We start from the raw sequence: 26,178 nt of genomic DNA on the forward strand, positions 1-26,178 counted from the left end.
TGTTCTAACAACTTTCAAAACACAGAGGCATAAAAAACATGAAAATCAAATGACTTCTCAGCTTTACAACATGACTCTTTGCATTTCTTCTTGCACATTAGGGACTGCCGTTAAAAAACCAAGGGCAGTCGACTATAATTTAAGAACATATTACTGATACGGTCTGTTATCACAGATTATTTACAGAATGGAGTATAAGGCATTTTATGGATTCTTTTTGTTCTGTTTTGCTTTTAATATCAATAGTTCAGCTATAGATATCACATTTCAGAGCGGCATGTCATGGTAAGCTTTAAGGTGGAATCTTAGAACATGAGGGACAGCTACAGGAAATGAATTCACTTCTTTCTTTGTAATTTTAAAAGCTGAAACCAGTGTTTTTGCAACTACTTTTCTGCCCATGGAGTGCATACAGTCTCAGGAGATGCTTGCTTTTCTATGGAAGACCTGTCTTCTCCATGACATTAAGTTACTTGCTCAGAATCACGAATAGCATAGAAGGACATCCAAACTTGTACCTCAAGCTTTAACTTAACACCATAACCTCTACATAACTCTTCTTTGTCTGATATTAAAGGAATTTCAGAGATCACCTATTTGTGAATCTGACTGTGAGAACCAGCCAGATTCAAAAAGATTTGGAATAGTTGATTAGAGTCTTTCCAAGAGAAATACCAGTCCAAACCACCAACCTAACTCAGTGCCTAAAGAGATGCATAAGTTGAAAGAGGAGTTGCAGGATTGCAGTTTACCACAGAACTGAGTATGCCGAACTTCACAACAAATGGATACTGTGGCTACCTACAGAGGAGTATAGCCTCTGTTCCAAAGTATCTCACTGCATAAGGCATATGCAATGAAGATGAATCATATTAGATAGACATGACATAATCAAAGTGCAGCTGGCATTCCTACATTACTTCATGAACAAGACAGCAAAACAAAACAAAAACAAAAACAAAAAGAGGCATAGGAAGCTGCAGACTGTGGAAAGGGCATGGGTATATCATAATAATGTATTGTCTCTGAGTTCAGGTATGGCTTTGGAGTGGACTGTTTAATGAAGATTGTTATTCCATAGACTTAAAAGGAGCATTCACCTTCTTCCGTTGGCATACATATGCTTATATACACTGTAGAGTCCAGTAAGCCATATCAGGTGTGACATGCCTATATGTCTTTACATTGCTTTATCTGTTAAACAGTATTCCTTATGTGCAGTCATCTTGTGTTGTATCTGATGTGGAAACCTTCAGGATATCCTAGCATGTTTGCGAAGGTGTATGTCTGTAGATGCCAGTCCTGCTCTTCATTTCTAAATGCAACATTTATTGCATTGTACTTTTCAAGTAATGCTACTTTCAGACCATGTGTTGGTAGATATGTGAGGAGCTTAACGCTATGCAAAGACAGAGTAGCTTTACACCTGCACTGCAAATAAAATAGGCCACCCTTGTGCTCCACCAATTTATTTTATTGTGATGGTAAGCTATAGTGTACTCTACATGGGACAACCTTCACATTATGCTTGTAATTTCAAGGATACCCTGCCTGTTTGTTTGCTCTTGGGTTATACTGATCATCCTGACTTCTTTTCTTGGAATTGAATGTCGGCCACAGGGCTTACTATTAAAGCTTGCACATTTTTTTATTAGCATATCACTACCAGGGGACTTGCTCTTGGAATCATACACTTGTTGGATTACCCCTTTAATTCAGGGGCACAATTTACCCACAGCATAATTTTTCTGAATCCAGCACAGAGTGGGCAACTGGGTCCTGGATGCCTGTGAGAAAATTCCTGAATGCTTATTGGATGTACCAAAGGGGTTATGGAGGAATGTCTTGATTGCCTTACAGAATATATTATAATCAGTAGGGCTGAGTGCTTAAGGTACTTTCAGATTACTTGCTTCTAATACATTGAGTAGCCCCAAGCCTTAGCATAGCAGTAGAAGGTGAAGCTGGACAGTGCATAATGGATACAAGTCCTTCCCTTCTGTTAGTAAAACTAGTTTATAATAATAACAATAATAATAATAATAATAATGAAACATCATTTCCTCCAAATTATAATTTAATTATAAATTAAAATAAAGTGCTAACTTATAATTTGTCAGTGTAGATATTAATAGAATTAAAAGTAGCAAGTGAATTACGAATGGTTTCTTGAAATAATAAACAGATGTATACAAGCAAAGAATGCTAGAAAGATATGTTGATAATATTCTGCATTAAACTATAGAACTGTTTCCTATTAGAAACACATAAAACATAGCCATTAAGAATATTATAAGACAGCCTGAAAGAAAAAAAAAATCTGTTGTGGTTGTTATCTGAGTAAAGAAATTAGGAGTTAGAGATTTCTTCATAGAAGTACAACAGAATATTTTAATAATCACAGAAAAATGACCTGTATGCCCGGTTAATAAATAAAAATGACCTGTATGCCAGGTTTGTAAATATAAGCTGTGGTAGTACAGGGGTAGCGTTGTTGCCTCACAGCAAGAGGTTCTCCTGTTTGATTCTCAGCTGGAGTGCCTTCTGTGTGGAGTTTGCATTTCCTCCCCACGGTCGAGTGGCCTCCGAAAGACATGCATGAATGGGCATGCCTTTGCTGAAGGTTGGGCGTTGGGCTGGCAACTTGGCACCATAAAAAAAATCTACTGCCAATCATTAGTGGACCGGAGTTCCACTGTGGTGACCCCTAACCGGGAAAAGATGAAAAGACAAACAACAAACATGCCAGGTTTGTAAATGGTCCTGATTGATGCAAGTTTTATATTAACTCTAATATGGTGATGTCACAGCCTGTGGACATCCTATTATGTACATCAGGCAATCTGAATGAAATCACCCTTACCTAGTGTGTGCTGTCAGTCTGTGTTCCTGTTACAATAGAGTTTGAAATGTAAAAATGTGAAATTTATTAGCTGATAAGGACCAATAAACCTGCCTGTGCAGTCTCAATGTATTTCTGCATCTTGTAAAAGCTATCAGCCCTTGCTAACCAACAGCTTTCTTTTTCCTGTCCTTTCCTGGAATTAAATCTGGTCTATATTACTACATCAAAAAAGCCAGTTAATCGAATGGCTTTATAACCGAAAATGCCGATAAAAGAACTGTGTATTGTGAGATTGCAGTACAGTGGAGATTGGAAAATTTGCCATTTCCTCAGTGTAGTGCAATCTCAGAGTTGGTATATATAATTAGTGGGGAGTGTGGGGGCACAGTCCCCCATAAAAGTGAGTTCTATTAACTGCATTTTTGGTTATAAAGCAGTTTGATTAACGGCTTTTTCGATGTGGTAATATAGACCCATTAAATCATGTACTATATCTGATCCTTGCATTCTTGAATATTATGCCTGAGTTGTACCCACTTCTCCTTCAGAAAGGCTGTCCCATATATTTGCTACCATTTTCTTCAGACAGAGCCCATTCTTTGGTAAATCTTTTAACAAAAAGTGGTAGTGCTCTGTGCACTGATGAGTCCCTGCAGACATGTAAATGTTTGGTGTTTCCCTTCGCTCATTTATCCGTCTAGGATATACATAATTTTCAGTAGTCTCTTTAAAGCTACTGGGGACAAACTTTAAGCAGTTCTTGTGTTCCTATGGGCAACAACAATTGCAGAGCTTTCCATTACACTTTACACCTCTTGCTTATCTTTAGATTTTTAATCATGTAAATGTAACACACGGCATTCTTATTTGGAGTGCACTGCTGCTCCTCAGACCCTAATTGGCTAGTACCCAAAGTGGTCTTGGGAATACAAAACTCTTCATTGTCTGTATACATCCATCATAGGATCATAGGATCATAGATTACTAGGCTATCAACATGGAGGTCATTTTAAGCCTAGCTGTTTCGACCCAATGTAATACTGTAGAAGTACTAGTCAGTACCTAGGATTGCATTTAGTGATGACTGCTTATGTCCAGGAGGGTTGTGGGTGCTTTCCCTGGTAAGAATTTATGGAACTTTATCCAGTCATCCAGGTTCCTCTTGAACAGTATCATAGAGGTCCTACATTTCACATGAATTGGTAGCCTGTTCCAAAGACATAGCAGTCACTGGGAGATAAATCTGTCCTTCCAGCAAGTAATATTTAAGTCAAAGGCCATATTTAAGTCCCTGGAACAGGTAGCCCTAGACCCATATGATTTATGGATATGCAGTAAGTTTATTAGGTTTAGGTCTTGGGTTGCTGTGTAGACCAGGCATCAGTCTCCCCTAAGAAGTCTATATGATACAGAGTATAGTGACAGGGACTTTCGTAGGTCCATGTAAGGCACATGCTGGAGGCCCTTGATGTTCTTTGTTATAAACCTCTGAGGTCTCTTTATTTTCTGCAGGTGCTTAATATAGTACATACCAAATGGGGCGTTATACTCAATTATGGGCCTGATAAGTGCCAAGTATAAAATGGTTATAACCTCGTTTACTCTTGAGGCAATGCCTTTACTAATCAAGTGAGCTAAGTGGAAAGCCTTCCTTGAAATGGTAGAGGACATGTGTTGGTCGAAGTTAAAGTCGTGGTCAAACTGTGATCCCAGGCCCCTTACCACTTCATGGGTGCTTAGGGTATTGTTGTTGATTTGATAGTGTGAAGGGGCATTGTTTATGCCAAAGGGAATGATGATGCATTTCTTTGCATTCCGTTTGAGACCATGACTAATACAGCAGTCTTTGGACTTTTGAGACCCTCCTGGAGTATACTGACATTACTTGGGGATTCAAGGGTTGCACCTAGTTTGCAGTCGTCTCCAAACTTGGTCAGCCACACCCCTTTAGTTTTGACCTGAACTTCTGAGAAGTAAATACCAAACAGTAGGAGGCCCAGCACAGTCCCTTGTGGCACCCCACTGGTAACAGGTCTGCTGGTTATTTTGGAGTCACCGACAGTGACAGTTTGCGTCTGGTTTGTGATCCATCTTACAAGGAAGGGGGTTACATTCAGTTTGCTAAGTTTATTGGTATTGTGTCAAAAGCCTTTGCCAAGTCAAGGTATGCTGTGTGCACAGATTTGCCCTCATCAATGGCCTTGGTCACACTTTCAAAGAAAGACACCAGATTTAACAGGCAGGATCTTCCCTTCACGAAGATGAATTGGCTAGGATCCAGGGTTTGGGGGTCACCTCTGTCTTTATTTATGAGGTCCATAATGACACGTTCCATAGCCTTACAGATGAGGCTGGTCAGGCTTATGGGTCTGTAATTCTCTGGGTCTTTTGCTAGGCCACCTTTGTGGAGGGGAATAACTGTAGCTGTTCTCCATTTCACAGGAACAAAGCCTGTGGCTAGGCTATGAATGAAAAGGGTACTTAGTGGTGATGCTTGTTCATGTTTTAGCCTGTTTAGAAGACAGCCTGGGATGTCATCTGGTCTCATAGATGCCGTGTTCTTTGCCTTGGACAGGGCTTTGAGGACCTGCTCTTCAGATATGTAAGATGGGGGGGAGTTTGGGGGAGGGTTTGTTGTAAGTTAGGATGGGATAAGGGAATGAAATTTCACCAAACCTATCCGCTAGCAGGTTTGCAATCTCTGTGGGGTCAGTGTGTGTGATACCATTGGCCATTAGTTCTGCACTTGCTTAAGTCCTACCCTTTAGGTTACGTATGTAGCTGTAAAAGGCCTTATGGTTATTATTGGCAGTACTTGCTAGGCTTCTCTCAAAGGTGCTCTTGCAGGATTTGACAAGTTGTCTTATTTGTTTGCTAAAGCTGAGGAGGGGACTTTTCCATTGTTGGGTCCTTGTCTTTGTTATCTTGGGTAGCAACTTTTTGCATTTATTGTAGAGTTTGCTGATGCTGGAAGTCGACCATGGCAGCTTGATTTTACTTGGGGCTCTAGCTTTGATTCTATCTGGCACAGCTGAGTTTATACACTTATGCAAATGATTGTACAGGGCTTTAGTGTAAGCTTTGGCATAGTTAACGCTTTCAGCTTGGGGTGGGGCTTGGAATGTATTTATACCTTCACCTAGAAGGGTATAGTTTTCCTTTGTGAAGTTTTTTAATTTGATTTCACCCTTTGTGAGTTCTGGTGTTAGTGACAGTTTGAAGGTGACTGATTTGTGGTCAGTTTTAATTAATGAGAGTCCAACAGTTGCAGCTGAGCACCTGTTTGACATGTTCGTGAGGACCACATCTAGAATGTTTGTTCCTCTTGTCGGAGTATGGACAATTTCTCCAGGGCATTTGAATTCAAAAAGTCAAGGAACTTTGTGCTAGCGAGTTTGGGCTAGAGTAGGTTTCCCATTTGATGGTGGTATAATTGAAATCCCCCATAACCAGTATGTTTGGTAAAATATGGATTGTCTTCAGTTTGGTTAAGTAGGTTTCATGGGTGTCGTGACCCATGGAGGGGGATCTATAACTAACTAGGACTTGAATGGGGGTCTTACCCACCATAACCTGGATCTGGAGTAACTCCATGGAGCTGTCCAGTCTAACTAGATGGGAGGTGAATTTATCTGTAATATAGACTGAAACACCACCTCCTTTGGTTTTCACACGTTCATTTTGCAGTCTAAAGTTGTGGAAGGCATTGTAGCCTTGCAGTGCCAGGGTACTGTCTGAGGCCTTAAACCAGGTTTCTGCGACTGCACAGACATTTACATCTTCTAGTAAGAGAAGTACTTCCAGGGAGTGCAGCTTTTGGTTTAAGCTCCTAGCTTTTAGCAGCATGAACCTTATTTTGTTCTGACTTGTTAATTTCACATTGGTAATGTTGTTTTCAAGACCTTGCCTAAAAAAGGCACTATGGGGAAGGCAAGAGCCTTTCCGGCAGCCAAAAGCCTAGGGGTACCAGGTGAAAACTGTCTCTGGCAAAGCAGTGGGGTTTGTCAATCATGGCTTCCCTGACAGACAGGAACTGGATTCCCTTAGGATGACATCAAAAACTAAGCCAATTGTTGAAATCAATCATTTTTGTTTATACTGTGGCATCATTCTAGGTGAGGGTAGTATGTTGAACATACCTGCCTGGGACACATACTTAGAGAGCTCAACCATGTCTCTCCTCATATAGTCCAGCGAGGTATGTTTCAGGTCATTTACACCAACATGAACTATGACAGAATCATAACGGTACTTGTTGCTAAGAGACCTGAGTACATGTGTAATTTGGCAAAGCCTGGCATCAGACAGGCAGCTGACTCTGACTTTCTCCTTGCTCAGCCTGGTGAGTGGGACATCGGTGTGTCTCACTATTGAGTCTCCAATGATAAGAAAACTTGTTTTTTGAGTGTTATGCCTCACGGGCTTGGTGAGTGAGACACTAGTGTTGCTATGTGTCATGGGTGCTGTAGCAGACTTGTGTTTTGGAGGTCTCTGTTGTTTCAGCAAGTTTTTTGAGAGAACCTCCTCCTATTTGTATTTATATTTGATGCATACTGTGTATGTGAGTAGTGGTACTGTGTGAACATGTAGCAGTGGTGAGTTAACAACCTTCTCTGTGTTACTGTTTTGAGTGAGAGAGAGAGCATGGATTCTAGATTCTTGGTGTAAATCCATCTCTCAAACTCTCTACTAGATTGTCTTATTTGTAGAGGATTGTCTGTGTACGAGGCAATTGTTACACTGCCTCAAGAGACCCAAGTCAACAAGGCTGGCAGGAGAAATATGGGTAACCCAACTGTCCATAATTCTAGGCTGAAGACTGTTGTCACTAGGGGTGACTTTTCAGAAATGATCACGGAGAAGTTCAATGAATGGATATTTCTGCCTGGGTATTAAGGAAAAAGTTGTTGAATGTAACTGTCCAGCTTTGGCGCACAATTGCCCAGTAGTGAGCTGTGCTGTGAGACACACAAACAAGCAGAAACCTGCTCAGATGCAGGTCCTGAATACCAAAAGCTAAAACTTGAAAAAAAAACTCAAACAAAATTCAAAAGGACCAATGAGGATGCTTATTCCAAGCCCTATACCGGCTTCCCTTTTTACCAGTCAGGTCCCAATCAACACAATTCTCTCAGAAAAGGCCCCTTCCAATCCAAGATGGCCTGGAAAATGTGTTCAGAACAAACAAACCACTACAAACAGTTCCAGAAACAGCAGGCCTAGATATAGGTTCATAGGTAGGTACTAGGCTATTGGCCCAAGGTCCTAAGTAAGCCTAGCAAACAAGGTTCCCTGGCTTACGCCACCCAAGAAAATCAATTTCCTCTGCCCCTGTCGAGCAGAGCCACATAAGTAATCCCCGGGGTGTATTTCCTATTTCCTATCCACTCATCAAGATTTTTCCTGAAGAGTGCTAATGAGGAACTTTGCTTGACATAGATGGGTAGCTTGTTCCAGAGTATAGGAAGTCTCTGGGACAGGAATCTATCCCTCCAGCATGTCCTGTTTATTGTGGTGACAAGATTTAGGTCCCCAGAGTGTGTAGCTCAGAGGGATTGGGATTTCTTTAGGTGTAGTATGTCCAACAGCTCTGGGTTTAACATAGCTTTATATGTTAGGCAGAGATCTCCTCAGAGTAGGTGATATGCTACAGAGTAAAGCTGGAGTTTTTTGAGACTGTCAGTGTAGGGCATCTGTTTGAGGCCAGTAATCCTCTTTGTGAGGTACTTCTGTGGCCTTTCCAGATGCTGTAGATATCTTGTGAGGTACATTCCAAAAGGGGTGTTGTACTCTATAATGGGTCTAATGAGTGCCAAGTAGAGGGGAACAATGACCTCTTTTTCCCTGGATGAGAACCCTTTTGTGATGAGGTGTGCCATATAGAAGGATTTCCTGACTACTGTGGCAATGTGATTATCAAAGGAGAGACTACTGTCCACCTGGGTCCCAAGGTCTCTTATCACACATTCGGCATTAAGTAGACTGCCATTTATGTGGTAGTTCATGGGTACAGAGTTTTTACCAAAGGGGATGACAATGCACTTTTTGGCACTGAGCTTGAGGCCATGCCTCTGACACCAGGCATCTGTTGCAATGAGGGCCTTCTGTAGGATGTCCACATCATTTGGGGACTTGACTATGGCTCCTAGTTTGCAGTCATCTGTGAACTTTGTTAGCCCGAGGCCTTCTGTGTTAGCCTGTACTTCAGAGAAGTAGATACCAAACAGGAGAGATCCCAGGACTGAACCCTGTGGTACTCCACTTGTCACTGGTTTGAAGTCAGATTTGGAGTCTGCAACTTTTACAGTGTGGGTTCTGTCAGTGAGCCATTTGGCAACCCATCTTGTGACATAGGGATTTATACCTAGTTTAGTGAGTTTAGCTATAATTGCAGAATGGGGGATGGTGTCAAAAGCCTTGGCGAGGTCAAGATAGGCTGTGTGAACGACCTTACCCTCGTCTATGGCTTTGGTGACTGCCTCAAAGAAGTCAATCAGGTTCAGAAGGCATAATCTGCCTTTCACATACCCGAACTGGGTGGGGTTTAGAGTTTGGAGGTTACCAATGTCTTTGTTTATGAGTTCCATGATGATACATTCCATGGCCTTGCAGACCAGGCTCGTCAGGCTAATAGGGCGATAGTTCCCGGGATCAATGGTGGCTCCCCATTTGTGGAGTGGGATAACTGTTGCTGTGTGCCATTTAGTGGGCACAAAGCCTGACATGAGGCTATGATTGAACATGGTGCTTAGGTGGGGAGCCAGTTCATTCTGAAGTTTGTGTAAAACGTAGCCTGGGATGTTGTGTTTTTGGTTTTAGAGAGTGCAGCTTTTACCTGCATAGAAGTGATTACAGGGACTCTGCATTCTTCCTGTATAGACATGGGCCCTTTAGGGGGTGAGAGGGGGGTAAAGTTAGCACTGAACCTATCTGCCAGGATGTTGGCAATATCAGTTGGTTCTGTAATTTTCATGCCGTTGTGCTGTAACTTAGAGCAGATCTGGGTGTTGCCATTGAGATTCTTGACATAGCTATAGAATGCATTGTGGTTGCCCTTAGAATCAGTGGTGATTTTGTTTCGTAGCTAGCTTTGGAGGATCTTATAAGGGATCTCAGCTTCGTACTGAGGCTGACCAGGGAGCTCCTCCACTCATGGGATTTTACTCTCTTTTGCAACAGTTTCTTCCTTCTGTTGTAGAGTTTGTTTATGGCAGGGGACCACCAGATTGGCTTCCTTTTTTTGGAGGATAGCGTCTTGGTTCTGTTTGGGATAGCACAATCCATGCACTTGTGTAAGTGCTTATAGAGTGCATTTGTGTAGGATTCAGCAGTCATAACTGTATTGTCCATCTGCATGGGTGTCATGATGTTTGCCACTTCTGTCTTAAGAAGCATGAAGTTGGCTTTGGAGAAATTTTTTACCTTGGTTTCCTTAATGGTGGGTGGGGGTGGGATTTGGATATCTAGGGTGATTAGCTTATGGTCGGATCTGACCAACGAGGAGTTGACTTCAGGTGTGGAACACCGGTTATTCATGTTGGTAATGACTAGGTCTAGGATATTGTTGCCCCCGGTAGGGGTGTGGATAAGTTGATCCAGGGCATTGGAATTTATGAATTCCAGAAAGCACTGAGTGAAGAAATTGGCACATGAGTAGTTTTCCCAGTTAATGGTGGGGTAGTTGAAATTGCCCATTATTAGGGTGTTTGGTTGAACCGTAAAATTTTCCAGTATATCAAGAAAAGATGAGTGGGAATCCTGGTGCATGGTGGGGGATCTGTAGCAAGCTGCAATTTGGATTGCAGTTTTGCCTAGAGTTAGTTGCACTTGGATAACCTCAGATGCATTATGCTGTGCAACTAGCCTGGCAGTGTGGATATCCTTAATGAATATGGACACACCTCTGCCTTTGGTGTTCTGGTCCAGGTTAGATGGCCGAAAAGTGTGGTATGCATTATAGCCTGGTAATGCAGGGGCGCTCTCTAGAGCCTTGAACCAGGTCTCAGTCACTGCACAGATACTGATGTTCTCCATTTTAAGGAGTGCCTCGAGTGAGTGCATTTTGAGATTTAGACTTCTAGCACTGAGTAGCATTACCCTCAGTTTTTGCTTGCCTGTTCCTGTTATGGTGGTGTATTTGTCATTTGAACCTTGCCTAAAAAAGGCACTATAGGGGTGGCAAGACCCTTAGCCAGTATCTGGAATCCCAGGGGCGACAGGTGATGGCCATCTCTGGCAAAGCATCATGGTCTGTCGATCATGTCGTCCCAGGCAGACAGATACTGGATCCCCCTTAGAATGACACCAGAAGCTTAGCCAATTGTTGAATTCAATAGTTTTGTCCTTGTACTGCGGTATCATTCTGAGCAATGGCAGGGTGCTACTCAGGGATAGGGTCATACCTGCCTGGGCTACAAGATTGGAGAGCTCTTCCATGTCTCTTTTCATGTAGTCCAGGAGGTACGTCACAAGTTGTTCACACCAACATGGACAATGACAGAGTCATATTTGTACTGTTGTGGAGTGACCTTAGTGTGTGGGTTATGTGGCGGATCCTGGCACCTCACAGGCAGCTGACAGTAACCTCCTCTTTGTTTAGCCTGGTGAGTGGGACATCAGTATGCCTGACTACAGAGTCACCTATGACTAGTGTGTTGGGTACGTTGTTTTGCCTTATGGGCTGTGGTTTATTGGCACACTGAGTCTGTGGGCTATGTGTCATTTGGGTTGTGTTGGGAGGTGGAGGTTGCTTGTGTTTCTGCTTTGGAGGTCTCTGTTGCTTGAGAAGATTATTATTGAGAGCCTCTGTGAATGTTTTTGTGTTTCTGTGTGTGGATTTTGGTGGTGTAGGTATAGTGGGACTATGTGATGAGTGTGGTGTGGTGCAAGTGTTTACCTTCTCCTCTTGACTGTCAAGTTCAATCTTGGTTGGAGAGAGCTTTACCTTCAGTTTGACTAGATAAGTGCATCTCTCACAGGTTGTGGTGTTGGGTGGTAGGAGGAGAGGGTTGTCTGTGTACATGAGGCAATTGCTACATTGCCCCAAGATGCCCAGATTCATCAGATAGACAGGAGAGAACACAGGAGCTGACCCATGGACATGCCTAAATAAAAAAACTACTTTCCTCTAGACAAGTGAGGAAAGTGAGTATAAGAGCTGTTTTTCTCTAAGCAAGTGAGGAAAGTAAGTACAAAACTTATTTTCCTTTAGGTAGAAAGGAAGGTTGAGCGCTGTAGTAATTTGTAGCTTATTTAGTGCAAACAACAAGTTCTGAACAAGTGCATGAATAAGCACATTCCAGTGCTAAAACTAAGAATCTGTACCTGGATCTTGTGGTAGATAGGCTACCTAGTGCTTACCACTCCCACTGATATGCTAGAATGCTTTCCTCCAACACAGAAAGGCTTGGGGGGCTCAGAAGCTTACAAACAGTTCTGGATACAACAAATCTGCACCTGGACTAGAGTAGTTACAGGAAAGGTGGAAAACATTCACAGAAGTGGGCTTTTAAACCAGAAAGTTGAAAGAGATGGAAGAACTACCCAAACTTCCAATAAACTACAATTTTTGGGCCAGAAACCACTCTTGTGGTAGATAAGCTACATAGTGCTTACCACTCCCACTGATAAAGCTAGAAGGCTTCAATCCAGCACTGAAAGGCTTGGGGGGCTCAGAAACTTACAAACAGTTCTGGATACAGCAAATCTGTATCTGGACTAGACTAGTTACAGGAAAGGTGGGAAACAAGTGCAAACATGAGCTTTTAAACCAGAAAGTTGAAAGAGATTGGAAAACTGCCAAATGGCCCATAAACTACAGTTTCTGGTCCAGAAACCATTCTTGTGGTAGATAGGCTACCTAGTGCTTACCACTCCCACTGATAAGCTAGAAGGATTCCCTCCAACACAGAAAGGCTTGGGGGGGGGGGGCTCAGAATCTTACAAACAGTCCTGGATACAGTGAATCTATATCTGGATTAGACTAGTTACAGGAAAGGTGGGAAACAAGTGCAAACACAGGCTTTTAAACCAGAAAGTTGAAAGAGATGGAAAAAATGCCCAAACGGCCAATAAACTGCAATTTCTTGGCCAGAAACCACTCTTGTGGTAGATAGGCTACCTGGTGCTTACCACTCCCACTGATAAGCTAGAAGACTTCCCTCCAACACAGAAAGGCTTTGGGGGCTCAGAAGCTTACAAACAGTCCTGGTTACAGCAAATCTGTATCTGGACTAGACTAGTTACAGGAAAGGCAGGAAACAAGCTTAGAATTTTTTTTTTGGAAAGTGGAAAGGGAGAAAGAAGAAACAGAAGATAATTCAAAATTAAGGAATTAATTGGCTTGTCTTTCACAAATGTTCTCTTTGTATTAGGTAGGGTGAGCTAGTGATGCTAGACTGGAATAGAGCTGGGATAGAGCTGAACAGATGGGACTGTTAGGGGTGTCTGAAGTCAAAATATGATCTCACTGTACTCAGTTGAGTGAGCAAATGAGATAGACCAAGGAGGAGCGTTCAAACACAAATTTACAGGAGGGTTTGGGCAATTCCAAAGCCACCAAGATTAATACCAGAATAAGAACAGGGAGGATGGGTGGAAAACTAACTGCAGAGACACAGAGAGACCACAGTATTCTATGAAACAATTAAATAGAAAAATAAATAACTACAGAGAGAGACAGACTACAATATTCAATGAAACAATTAAATAGACAGAAAAATAAAATGCAGTACAATCTTTAACACTGCAAGTTTGTACTTTAATCAGCTAGTAATGCAGTTGATTGTAGGTAGGTAGCAGAAGCCAAACAACTCAGATATTGAGCAGTAATAAATTCAAATATATTTGACTAATACTTATAAATACAAAGAAACCCTCTAGGTTAAGAATTTAACACTGAATATCAACGAAGTGAAACACAATAGCCCCCACTAACTGCAGAGACAGAGAGACCATACATATGGACAATCCTAAAGCTATTAGATACCCTAGTTTCAGTGGGAAACACTACAGAATGTTTAACACAGCAAAAAAAAAAAAACAGCAGTGAGAGAAAAACATTTAAAACAGCAGAAAGTCAGCCAGGAGACTCTAAAAAATTGTATAAACAGTTAACAGGTCAGTTAATTAAGTACTGCTTTGTTGAAAAACTACAGTAGGCAGAACAGATAGATTTAAAACAGTGAAGAAAATACGAGTAAATACTTAAACAGTGAAAACAAAAAAACTTGCTAAACAGTGAAAACAGCAATACAATTTTATTTTACAGGCACAGTGTAGCAGGCGATAGCAGTATAACAGTGTAGTTTTGTACACAGTAAATAAATACAGTATAAAAGTAGGCAGCAGACAATAAAAAGTGTAGCAAATAGTATAAATAAGCAAAAAAAAACAGGCAACTTATGTTTTTTTGGAAGCTCAGAAGCCTCTAGTCATCTGGTATCTCAGCGCAGAGTTATGGCTGGTAGCCTTCCTTAGTTTAGCTCAGTACAAACAAGCAGAAACCTGCTCAGATGCAGGACCTAAATACCAGAAGCTAAAACTTGAACAAACTCTAACAAAATTCAAAAGGACCAATGAGGATGTTTATTCCAAGCCCTAGACTGGCCACCCTTTACCAGTCAGTTCAGGTTCCAATCAATACAATTCTCTCACAAAAGTGCAGATAGTCCCCTTTCAATCCTTTCCCTTTTTCCCACATGATGTACAAAACTAGACAAAACATAATTACTTAATTCTAGGTGACCTAGGCTTACACAAACAAACAAACAAACAAACAAACAAACAAACAAACAAACAAACAAACAAACAAGCAAAAAAATGGTTGCCCTTTCACAACCCCACTTAGTTAGTTCTAAACTCCATTCAATGTAGCCCCCAGTGTATAAACAACTTCCATCTTGATATGGTACTCACCAACATCCACCACTAATGTGAATCTGTTCTACCAAAGTTTATAGTCTTAGCTATCTCATTATTGCCTCCCAGTCCTTTATAAAAGAAGAAATCCTACCCAAGATATATGTTTATCATTTAATCCCCTTAAGCAAATAGGCAGAACTATCTGGCTAATATTATATTGGTTCCCTTTTATCAAATACCCAACCCCTCTAAAACCATTAATGCAACTTATCCTGCCATAAAAATATATATATACCCAAGCATAAGTCACTTATGTCAATAGGATCATAGGTTCATAGGAACTCACTAGGCTATTGGCCCTGAGGCCCTTACAAGCCTAGCCAAGAATTTAGCCCATATTCTGACAAGTCAACACCCGATGAATAAGTGGTTATGTCTAAATTAGAACCCTGAAAGCCACTACACAAGCTAATTGCCCTAGTCCTTTGAGCCACACAGGCTGCAGGATGTTGAACATGTTACTACCTTTGGAATATTCAAAACCAAAAATAAATGCCAAATGCTGGAATGATGAAGTCTAAGAAGCAATAATTTTAATAGAGACTGCAAATATTTCAGTGCTTTCTTCCCAAAGTGTGGGCTTCATCAGAATAAACACCATTTCAAATGACACACACGCACACACACACACACACACACACATATATATATATATATATATATATATATATATATATGTGTGTGTGTGTGTGTATAGTTATTCCCACCACTGCTAACAATATGTGATGGCTACAAATGTGTCATCCCCATGCTAGGCCAGCAATCAAGGAGCCAGAATCCTCACCACTGTCACTGGAGAGGGATGTGCACTTGGAATACAAATGGATGCACTCAGTATTTCCAGATGCAGACCTCTCTGCATCAAGTAAGATTTCTCTTAAGAGCACACAGGGAACACACTCAGCCCGGGGTCTGGATGTCTCTATATCTGTCTCCAACCAGCTCTCCAATAAGACTCCTCAATGTTACAGCTGTAGGGTTAGGTCCTCAGCCGAGTTTCCAAGCCAAGTCATCCAGCACCCTCCCTGCAAACCCAGTGCTTCGTGTCCCTGCCCCAAGTAGCTGACACACACATACTGAGAGATTTGATTTGCACACACACACACACGCACACACACACACACACACACACACACACACACACACACACACACACACACACACACACACACACCTGGGAAAGGCTGGTACAGGTTTACCTGCTATGTCCCCTTCTTCCCAGAGTATAAAGTAGTTATCACCACCACTGGATACTCCACAATCAGCTACTCTAAGGCCCTTAACAAAGAGTGTCCAGTTATACTATATAACATTAATATTAATACAAATTGTAGTAGTTCATGAAGATGGCTAGGCCTTCTGGAGTGGCCCACACAGTGTCATCAAATGAATATAAGTAATCTCAAAGGTTAAATACTTTCTACAAGGACCAGCCACAAAAAAAGTTCCCTAGTTAAGTTACTTAACCACAAGCAAGATGCTGTGCATGAGGATCTTTTTAATCAGAATCCCCAAAACAGAATACTCAGTACTCTGAGATTTCTCTTTCTGATATCTAAAATACAATTTCCAAGAGGGCTGGCAGAATGACCTCATTTGGTCACCTACCCTAGGTTCTCACAGTATTCCACTTTTGAAGCTGAGACAGGAATTTAGTGCAGACAGCCACAATCCACATCCAAATGTTAATGGCTGTGCTAGAGACTTCCTCTCTTTTCACTGAGCTAATGAGCAAAGGCTCTTTCCCAGACCCAGCGTTTCCAGTTATATTCAGCACTATGGGGTGACTTTTAATGGTTTAACAGCTCATTTACATTTCCCTTATTTTTCTCAAAGTAAGTTAACTGGTTAACCTCTGCTGTGCCAATATCCTCTATTAAAACATATACATTTAATTCAGTTAAAATAATTCCTGCTTTTATGTATATATTCTGTATATGTTACTATATTTACTATCTGTAACACTGTTTCTGCTTCTGTACTAATTAATGTTTATATTTTTTCTGTATCTCATTGGAGCTTTTCTCCCTGGGCCTCCACTGAAAATGGGCTCCATTAGGCCCAGTGGACTTTCCCGGTAAACAAATGCAATAAAATAAAATAAATAAAATAAATATGTATACATTTCTTTTCATTCCAACAGGGTGCACTGTTGATACATTTTAGCACAAGCAAACCTCAACAATACACTTTCAGCACAAACATCTGTACAAATCAGTTTGATAAAAAAATGATATACAGTTCTGATACAGTTGTAACACAAGCATCTTGTATAAATCAGTTTGCTATACAAAGGACATATCATTCTTTACAAAACTCCAGCTGGCTATGCTGGCACTTGCTGATATCATCATATAAAATAATCATGACATCATAAACTAATAACCTAATCAATCAATTAATCCACATTTTCTCTTAAAGAGCACTATACTAAATAGACAATCTACCATCGAAAAACATTAACAGTTTTAAAATATAATGTACCACAAATAAAATACAGTTCATAATTTTAAAGACTGTAATTTTAACACTCTCTTAATTGAAATGTTGTTGTTCATGCCAGGGAATAGCATTGCTTCCAAAAGAAGTTGCCGCCGTAATTCTCTATACTCAAAAGAAGTTTGCCAGTTACCCCCTTTCAAAGGGTGAGGGACTTTTTCAAGTATAAAAAAACTAAAAGATTCATAATTAATACATAATAAGCAACGTTTAAATAGGTCATTGTTGCTATGATCTCCCTGTAGACTATATAAGTGTTCATAAATTCTCAGCTTTAACGGTCTGTCCATTTTACTAAAATAATATTGATTTAGCCTGTCAGTGGAGCCCTTCCAGATTAAAACTATATCCTCCAAAATCTGGAATAGAATTTAATATTCTCCTTATATTCAGATGTAAAACATACTTGCATTTCCCAATACCACGTAACAATATTCACATATCCTGGTACTGATGCTCTTTGCTACTCCCTTTATTTGCTTAAATATCTCGCCTTCAAATTATATAAAATTATTATATGAAACAAATTCCATCATTTGGGAGATGTTTATAACTTTCTTATCTGTTAATTTTTCATAGGAAGTGAGGGTTTGTGTGAACCACTCTAGCCCAGTATCATGCAGTATGGTAGAAACTAAATCTTAACATTGATTGTAACAAATAAAATGCCCTCATCAAATTGAATTTTACTTATCAACTGTAAAAAATTCCATGAGTCCTTAAGAACATGAAAATTGTCATCAAAAAAATGCTTCAACTTAAAATCAGTATATCTAGCCAAGGGTTGAGTCTTAGAAGCCCCCCAAGGCTACCACAGGTCTCGAGGGGGGGGTCCTTAATATCTTTATGCACCTTAGGGATACCAAAGTCGGAGGATATAATAGGTTTCTGTACCATCATATAATTGTAGTCCCCTTTAGTTAAATCACCAGACATTAAAAAATAATCATGCAAAACAGTGTCAATCGCCTTAAAAGCTAATTCAACTTCCTGTTGTGAGACTACCACATACATTTCTGTGTCCCAAAAAAGTTGAAACATTTTTGATTATCTAATATAGTATCCATAAAGACTACCCCTTTCCCTTTATCCAGTTTCATAACTCTAACTGACCAATATTTATTTAATTTATTCAGTAAATATTTTTATTGTTGGTCAAGTTGAAATACCTATCAGTAACATTAGCGCTACATAACTTCATAAGTTCTACTTCACATAGCATTTCAAACTGATATAGAACTGGCTTAGTGTAAGGATTAAAAGTACTTTTTCACTTCAGATTCTCTCCGTGTACTGTATTTCCATCAAATACTAATTGTAGATTCATTTTCCTGAGAAAAAATTTTAACTCAACTAACAAATCAACTAAGCAAGTATCCCTGGCCGGTACAAAAGTAAAACCTTTATTAAATAAATTAGCAAAAGTGACATCTGTCACCAAATGACTATAAATGAATACATGTCCATTCATATCATTCACAACTGAAACATTCTCCCTCTCAATCAGTTCCTTCTGGGCATATTGTGATTCTCCTCCTGTTGTAATTGGACGTGTTCACAGAATTGACACACTGAGCCAGCCATTCTGTCTCAGAGGTGGGAAAATATCATTAGTATTTAAAACAACGTCAGATTCAAAAACTTAATTATTACCAGTCTGCATATTCCTGGTAAATAATCAAATGAAAGTAACTAATTTTGATGTTAGTTCTAGACATGATGTTTCAACTGATGAAACTGTGCTGCATCCTGGGTATGTAAATAGGGTAACATAGTTAAAATTATAGTCAAAAGTCTCTGCCATTCTTGACTATATTATTACAGGATGAGGTGAAAATTCTAAAATTATTCACAGATATAATTAGAAATTGTCAAACATGAATAAAATTGTTAAAATTAGATACAGTTTTAACATTAGTGTCTGTTGTAAACAATCCTAACATTTCAATTAAAAATTGATTAATATTGTTTTCTTGACCGAGTGATGCCATTATTTTAGATGTTATGTAAGATAAATAAACATACCCTTAACAGAGGGTGTGAAAAGAAAAAAATGCCTATAAGATGTATAGCCACAATAAATATTATATTATTACCAGTTCTTATAAGAAAATACATATTTAGTGATTTTGCAAAACAAAAGAATAATAAATCTGAATATTTAATTATCACTTCATGTCAAAGATTCATTATCAGCTAATGATGACAGTAGGCTCATTGGAAATAAACGTGTAACAACACATTTTTGGAAGAAGTTAAATTAACTCTGTGTACTGGGAAATTGTATGAAATAGATATTTGTGGTACGGAAGCAACGTTTTTGTGGTTTGGAGTGATGCTATGAAGAAGTGTGCAGACCTGCAGCGCTGGACTTTTTTACCTGAAAGTCAGATACAGTGTCAGTTCCTTCAAAGATGAACTCAGAAAGTACTGAAGTTTTACATTCCTCTGAGGTCATTGTACAACAACTATAAAGTGCTGGCTGGTTGGAAAACATTGATGGAACCTGGAACATGAATTCTGTAACTCAGAGGGTTGCATTACTGGTTGAAAATTCACACACACACACACACACACACACACACACACACACACACACACACACACACACACACACACACACACACACACACACAAACTGACAAGGAGTCATTGTATTCTTCTATAGAATATACGACTCTTAGAGCTGAAGCACAGTATATCCACTAAGATATTATAGCTCCATTACCCTTTTGAAGTTACTCTGGATGACTATATTGATAATTGTAAGTTCTCCACTAGTTTGGTCTCATTAGACCTTATGGACAGGGGTCCAAACTAAGCTTCTCTACCATGTGCCCGAGATCTTTTTGTGATGTTGGGGTTTGGTAGGATGACAGGTAAATGACAAAAAGAGTGCTCTGGGTGTGTGAGTAACCTCCAAGAGATCTTTAACCAGACTAAATACTTTAGAAGAAGGTATATCACATGATGTTCAGGTTACTGCAACTAGCTCATGTCTATTTAAAGCTGTATATCCCATATGTTACTTTCTCTTCTTTAAAGTCATAATGTAGATAGATAATGCACATTCTTTGAAGCAACATGCATTATGTTGAATTTATCTTTATAATAAAGTAACCTTGACTCAGTGCTAAGTATGTGTTTGACTTTTTGCATAAAATTAACATTTTTATATTGAAAGTACATGATATTAAATACAAAAGGTCAGTTCTCAGATCGCCCATAATGTCATTTCTTTAATTGTTTACATATTTGGAATATTTAAGAGGACAGTTAACTCTGGACATTTGATCTTTCTTTTGGGACAGCTCCTGATGCACTGCAGCTCTCTTTGCAGATAAGACTTGAGACGACCTTCTCTGCAACTTTTGACTATCACAGTTCTCTGTGTCTATTTTCTTGCAACGCCATTGGCTGTGGCAGGTCTGGTTCCTTATCCTGAACTTTAACATATTTGCATGTCATTTTATTGAGAAAAAGCAGAATTTTTGGATGAAAAATGTATGTAAAGGAGAGTGTTACATTCTACATTGTATAAGAAATCCTGAACAGACAATTTGATCTTGCATGCAAATAATTTTCATCCCAAACATTTATTTGCTTCTCTACCCTACAAGGGATATTTAAGAATAGTTAGATTTTGTTTAGAGATGACGAAGCTCCATATGGGTAATAGGTGAAATCATGCAGGTGCTAACTGAAAGAGAGTATGTGTTTAGTATTTTGCCATGCATCAAGTACAAAGGCAATGGCATCTTTCTTTGACCATTTTGGTTCCTTTCACCTAGAGGTAATCAGGCGAATAATAAAAAGAACCTAATAACAATTATTTGGAAACATTGTTACATTTTGTTGATCAGTGATTGATCAGTGATATTGTGAATAAGGAAATCTCACGGGTACTGTAGGTATAATACATAAACTCTCTGAAACTTGTATAATGGGCTGGCAATAGTTAATTTAATCCAGGTGTAGAAAGCAGCTCTGTTGATGTGGCTGACATTTCTTGTTTAGGTCACTTAGTGTATGCCTATAAGGATGACATGTTTGTCCAAGATGTCAGTGCTCTCATTACATATATTTTTATTCAATTCCCTTTTCAGACACCACAGTTTTTTTTTTTTTTTTTTTTTTACTGTTTGAAGTGTTCTTGTCTGAAGCTTTACTTTCGGCAAACAATAGGAATGTTTAGAGTACCCTGTCTGAAACATCTTAAAGTCGTTAAAAATAGGAGCATTACCAGTCCAGTAGCTGAAACTTCTGGCTTGAAACATAATGGGGATGGGAAAAATGTAAAATATTTTATTTATAAAGAACAAAAGGGCTTATTCTGTTATCATATTCTACACTTGTTACAGCAGAAGGCGCTGGATTTATTTTCAAGTAAGGTACTTTGCAGCAGGGGATGTTAGGATTTATTATGTTCTTATGGCAGTAGACGTTCTATAGGAGTTGTTTTATTGAGGTTATATATTTATTGGAGTAGCTATACAGTCACATTAATGATATGATGCATTGCACTACTTTTTACATTTATATCTATTTTGCTGTTCATTGTACTTCATTATTTGTTGTTTCACAATGAACCGATAGGATTGTTATAAAGTGTCAATGTTTGTATTTATGCAACAAAATAATTACCACAGTCACCACGGCCAGGATAACAAAATGTACGACACCACTAAAATTGAAGATTTTCTTTATTGAGATAAGTGCTTTCAGATCTCCCGATCCTTCATCAGATCCATATTAAACAAGTCAGTAAAAAAGCATTTAAATACTAAAACATACCCAATCAAAACTTAATTCAGTGACACATCCTCTCTGTCAAAATTTCACATATGCTTCCTAAGCCTTCTCTCTTTCAGAGCAGGTTTAATTAGTAAGCTGCCATTGACACCTGGAGATTAGTATGCCTGCAGCCCACCTATCCAGCACATTTCTGCTTTCTATACTACATTATTAACATCTCCCCCTCTCTTGTTGTTACCTATACTCTGCATTACCCTAAAATAAAAAGAATGCCCTTCATTCTCTTTAATATGTTTAAAAACTTTTTTTTTTTTTTACATCCTGCTGCCTAACATCACTCAAATGTTTGGACACCCTCTTATTTAGCTGTCTCGTGGTTTTACCCACATAAAAGGAGTCACAGAGACCACAAGTAGCCATATACACTATGTTCCTACTGGTACAATCTGCATACCCATCAAAATAATATTCTTTCTTTTGCTGTGTATGTAAAAATACATTTCCTTTAAAAATAAATTTACAACAAGTACATCTGCGACAACAGGCATACAAATCTTTAGGTCTCAATGCCTACTTACCAATTAAACCTGCTCTGAAAGGGAGAAGGCTTAGGAGGCGTGTGTGAAATCTTGGCAGACAGAGTGTCACTGAATATTGGGTATGTTTTAGTATTTAAATGTTTTTTTAACTGACTTGTTTTATATGGATCTGATGAAGGATCAGGAGATTCAAAAGCACTTACCCCAATAAAGAAAATCTTCCATTTTACTGGTGTCGTACATTTTGTTACCCTGGCTGTGGGGACTGTGGTAATTATTTTGTCGCTTGGATATTTCATGTTACACAGTTCTTCAGTGGGAGGCTTCCTACTTTTGTCTAATGTTTGTATTTATATCTGGGTTTTTCTTTCCTTTCTTTATGATGTGATGAGTTTTCAGGGCTATCTTATTTGCATATGTATTTAGGTAATCAATAGACTTGTTAACTTTATTTGGAAGGTATAGGAATGACTTATTTTATACTATTACTTTATCTTTGAAGCCAATGTTATGCTGAAGAGCCAATTGCCCTAATTTTAAATAGATTATAATGTTTTTTGTGTTTGTATAAAACATTGAAATTGTATAGTATTGTATCTAGATCTTTAATGATTGTTTTTGTGATTTGACCATTTATTCTGTAATTGTAATTTATGTTCTTTTGGCCAAGTCATATGATACTACTTTTACTGACATTAAAGGTGAAGGCATTAATATTGCACCAGGTGTGTATTTTTGCAGAACATCTTGGAGAACTTTGGCACCTTCTTTATTGAAGTAATTATGTTATACTGATTTGCAATCATTAGCATAGTTTATCTGTAGCCCATTTCTCACTTTTATATCAGAAAAGAATCATCCAAAAAGAAGCGCTTCATTACAGAGCCCTGTGTGATGGCACTAGTAACCCATCTTGAGATAGACTGGTAACCATCTACCTTGACTGTGTCCTGTTGATTAACCAGTGTTTTGTCCACCAAATTGCATATGACTAAAATTTAATTCTGTTTGTCAGTTACTACCTTTTGTGGAATAACGTCAAAAGCTTTTGCAACACTTCATTAAGTGTTGCTGTTACCTCTTCTAAGAATATCACAAAAGTCAAGCTCTGTCCTTAACAAACCTAGCTGTTCAGTATCTAACAGAAGTAGGTCTTCTGTATCTTTATGCATAATGTCCATTATAAATCTATCTGATTTTTTTGCTTAGAATGCTGCTCAAGTTGATGGGTGTACAATGCTCATCTAATATAACCACCCTCTCTGTAAACTAGTACCACTGTAGTGTGATGCCATAGGTTAGAGTTGTGTTGTTATGTGAACAACTTTACATGATTGATGGGGGTCTAGTTAGATTTTCCTTATTCCTGTACAGGAAACCACCAGCTATGCTGTCTGGTCATGTGAAATTTGAATTTTTAATTTCACCTTTGGCAGCCGTTATTTTTATAGTTATATAAAGAATACATCCCATCATACATTGCCTTGCTTATTGTGGAATTTGCACTGTTTTTTCTGCAAACACATTCACTGTGTGCTTTATTTGGGTAAGCTTTAGAAGGCTAACTGGTATTTTTTTTCTTTTTCATATCTTAATATTTTTTTTTAACTCAAGTAATTTGTATTTTTCTTATAAATTTTTTGATTTCTCCAAAGAATAATTTAATGGAATTTACCAATATGTTTGTGTTCTACCAATATGTATTAATGAATGCATGGGTTAATAATACTTGACTAACAGTGTCATGGAAAAATTATTTAGGTCATTGACAATGGCATTCCAATCTGTTTTCATAAGAATGCTTATTATATTTTAGTTTCTGTTGGTAAAATCTAGGAAGGGTATCTTATTTATGACTAAGTTTGATTTTGCACTTAGGTTAAGGATGATTGTATCCATTATCTGTGTTAATTACAGAAGGCGTAGGTTTGGCTTCAGAGCACAAAGATCATTTAGCTTGTCCTTATGGTATTTAGTATATTGTCATCCTTTGCTGGATTTTACAGTACTTGTTCTAAAATGTTCACATTCACAGTTAATCTTTGGGCATGTTTGATATTGAGTAGTTTATCTAATCTGCTAATAGATGGCTAAAATCTTGTATAAGGATTGTATTAGCACTGATTTTTAAATCTCAGAATTTAGTAAGCCAGTATCATGCTCTGCAGGGGACATAATACACAATAGATTCCTGTAATATTATATGCAGTGCCACTTATATTAACTATTGTTTGAGCAATTTCTATTCTTGAGCTGTTTTCTTAGCTTGTGGCTTTTAGGTGTCACATAAAACCTCATACACCACCACCTATCACTTCAGAGCCATAACAGTGAAAAAAGTGTATCTTAGAATTTATGATATGAATTTTAGATCTTAAACCTTGTTTTAGCAATGTTACAGATATCAAAATCCTTCCAACACCAAATACTTCTGGGTCTATATTATATCAGCGAACGGTGTATAATCGACCCTAATATGTCGAAACATCAAAATACCAAGCACATGGAACAGCGTTTTTTTTTTTTTCCCAGGCAAAAAAAAATCACTGCTCTGTAAAAAAAAAAAAAAAAATGCAAACACAAAACAAAGTGGGGCCACCCCCCTACTTAAATATACCAACTCTGAGTTCACACCACAGTGGAGGAAATGGCAAAGTCCCAAAAATGACCCAGTGATTTTTTTCCCCGGGGAAAAAAATTGCTGTTCCGTGCTTTCGGGATTTCGCCATTTTGAATAAGCAGGGTCGATTAAACAGCGTTTGCTATTTTAAGTGTTCGCTGATTTAATAGGAACCTATACTTCTAAATCACCCATGGTATTATTGAAAGTTTGACATTTAGCAAAACTTCCTTCACGTTTGATTTTTGTCTTGTGTGTCTTTATTTTCTTTCTTTAAAGAGTCCTAAAAAAGTTACAAAGGTGATGGAAAATTCTTCATTATTTACACTGCCAAGGGAGAGACATAATCCCCATGTTGTGCAAAGTGCTCTGGCTGATTTCACATCTCTCACCAGGCTGACGGCAGTGAATCCCCCCTCTGTGACACATTCCCCGGGATTCATGAAGCTCGGCGCAAGGCCGGCGTAAGGCTTGCGCCGGCGGTGCATTGCATAGCCGGCGCAGTAGCGCCATATGCATATTAATGAGAGTGCACCGTAACCACAGGCATGTGCGTGGTGTGCGTGGCGAGCCCAAGTAGGATGCGTCAGTAGGCGTGTTTAAGCAGGCAGGCGAAGAGCAACCTAACGTGCTGTCTGCCATAGTCCGCCCAGAATAGAAATGGCTGCAGCCATGGCCCGTGCAGAATGAAATGTCCGCAGAGTATGCAACAAAGTACCCGTCCCAACTAAACAGAGAAGCAAATAAAACCCGCGGCCGAAATGTACCTGTCCAAGGAACAAAGGATACAGCGTAATACCGTGTCCGTACAGCAATGTACTGTGAGTGTGCATAGTCAGAGAAGGTGTATAGCAGCATGTCAGCACGCCGCACCGACACAGGAGTAGCGACTAAGGTCACCAACCGTCCCACTTTGAGGGCAGTCCCTGTATTGGCATCGTGTTCGAAATAAAGCATTAAAAGCGGGAAGTGTGCGAAGAGTGTAGGTCATAATGATT

This window comes from Protopterus annectens, chromosome 8.part0 (assembly GCF_019279795.1).
Source record: "Protopterus annectens isolate FY-2018-M chromosome 8.part0, PAN1.0, whole genome shotgun sequence".
Classification (NCBI taxonomy): Eukaryota; Metazoa; Chordata; order Ceratodontiformes; family Protopteridae; genus Protopterus; species Protopterus annectens.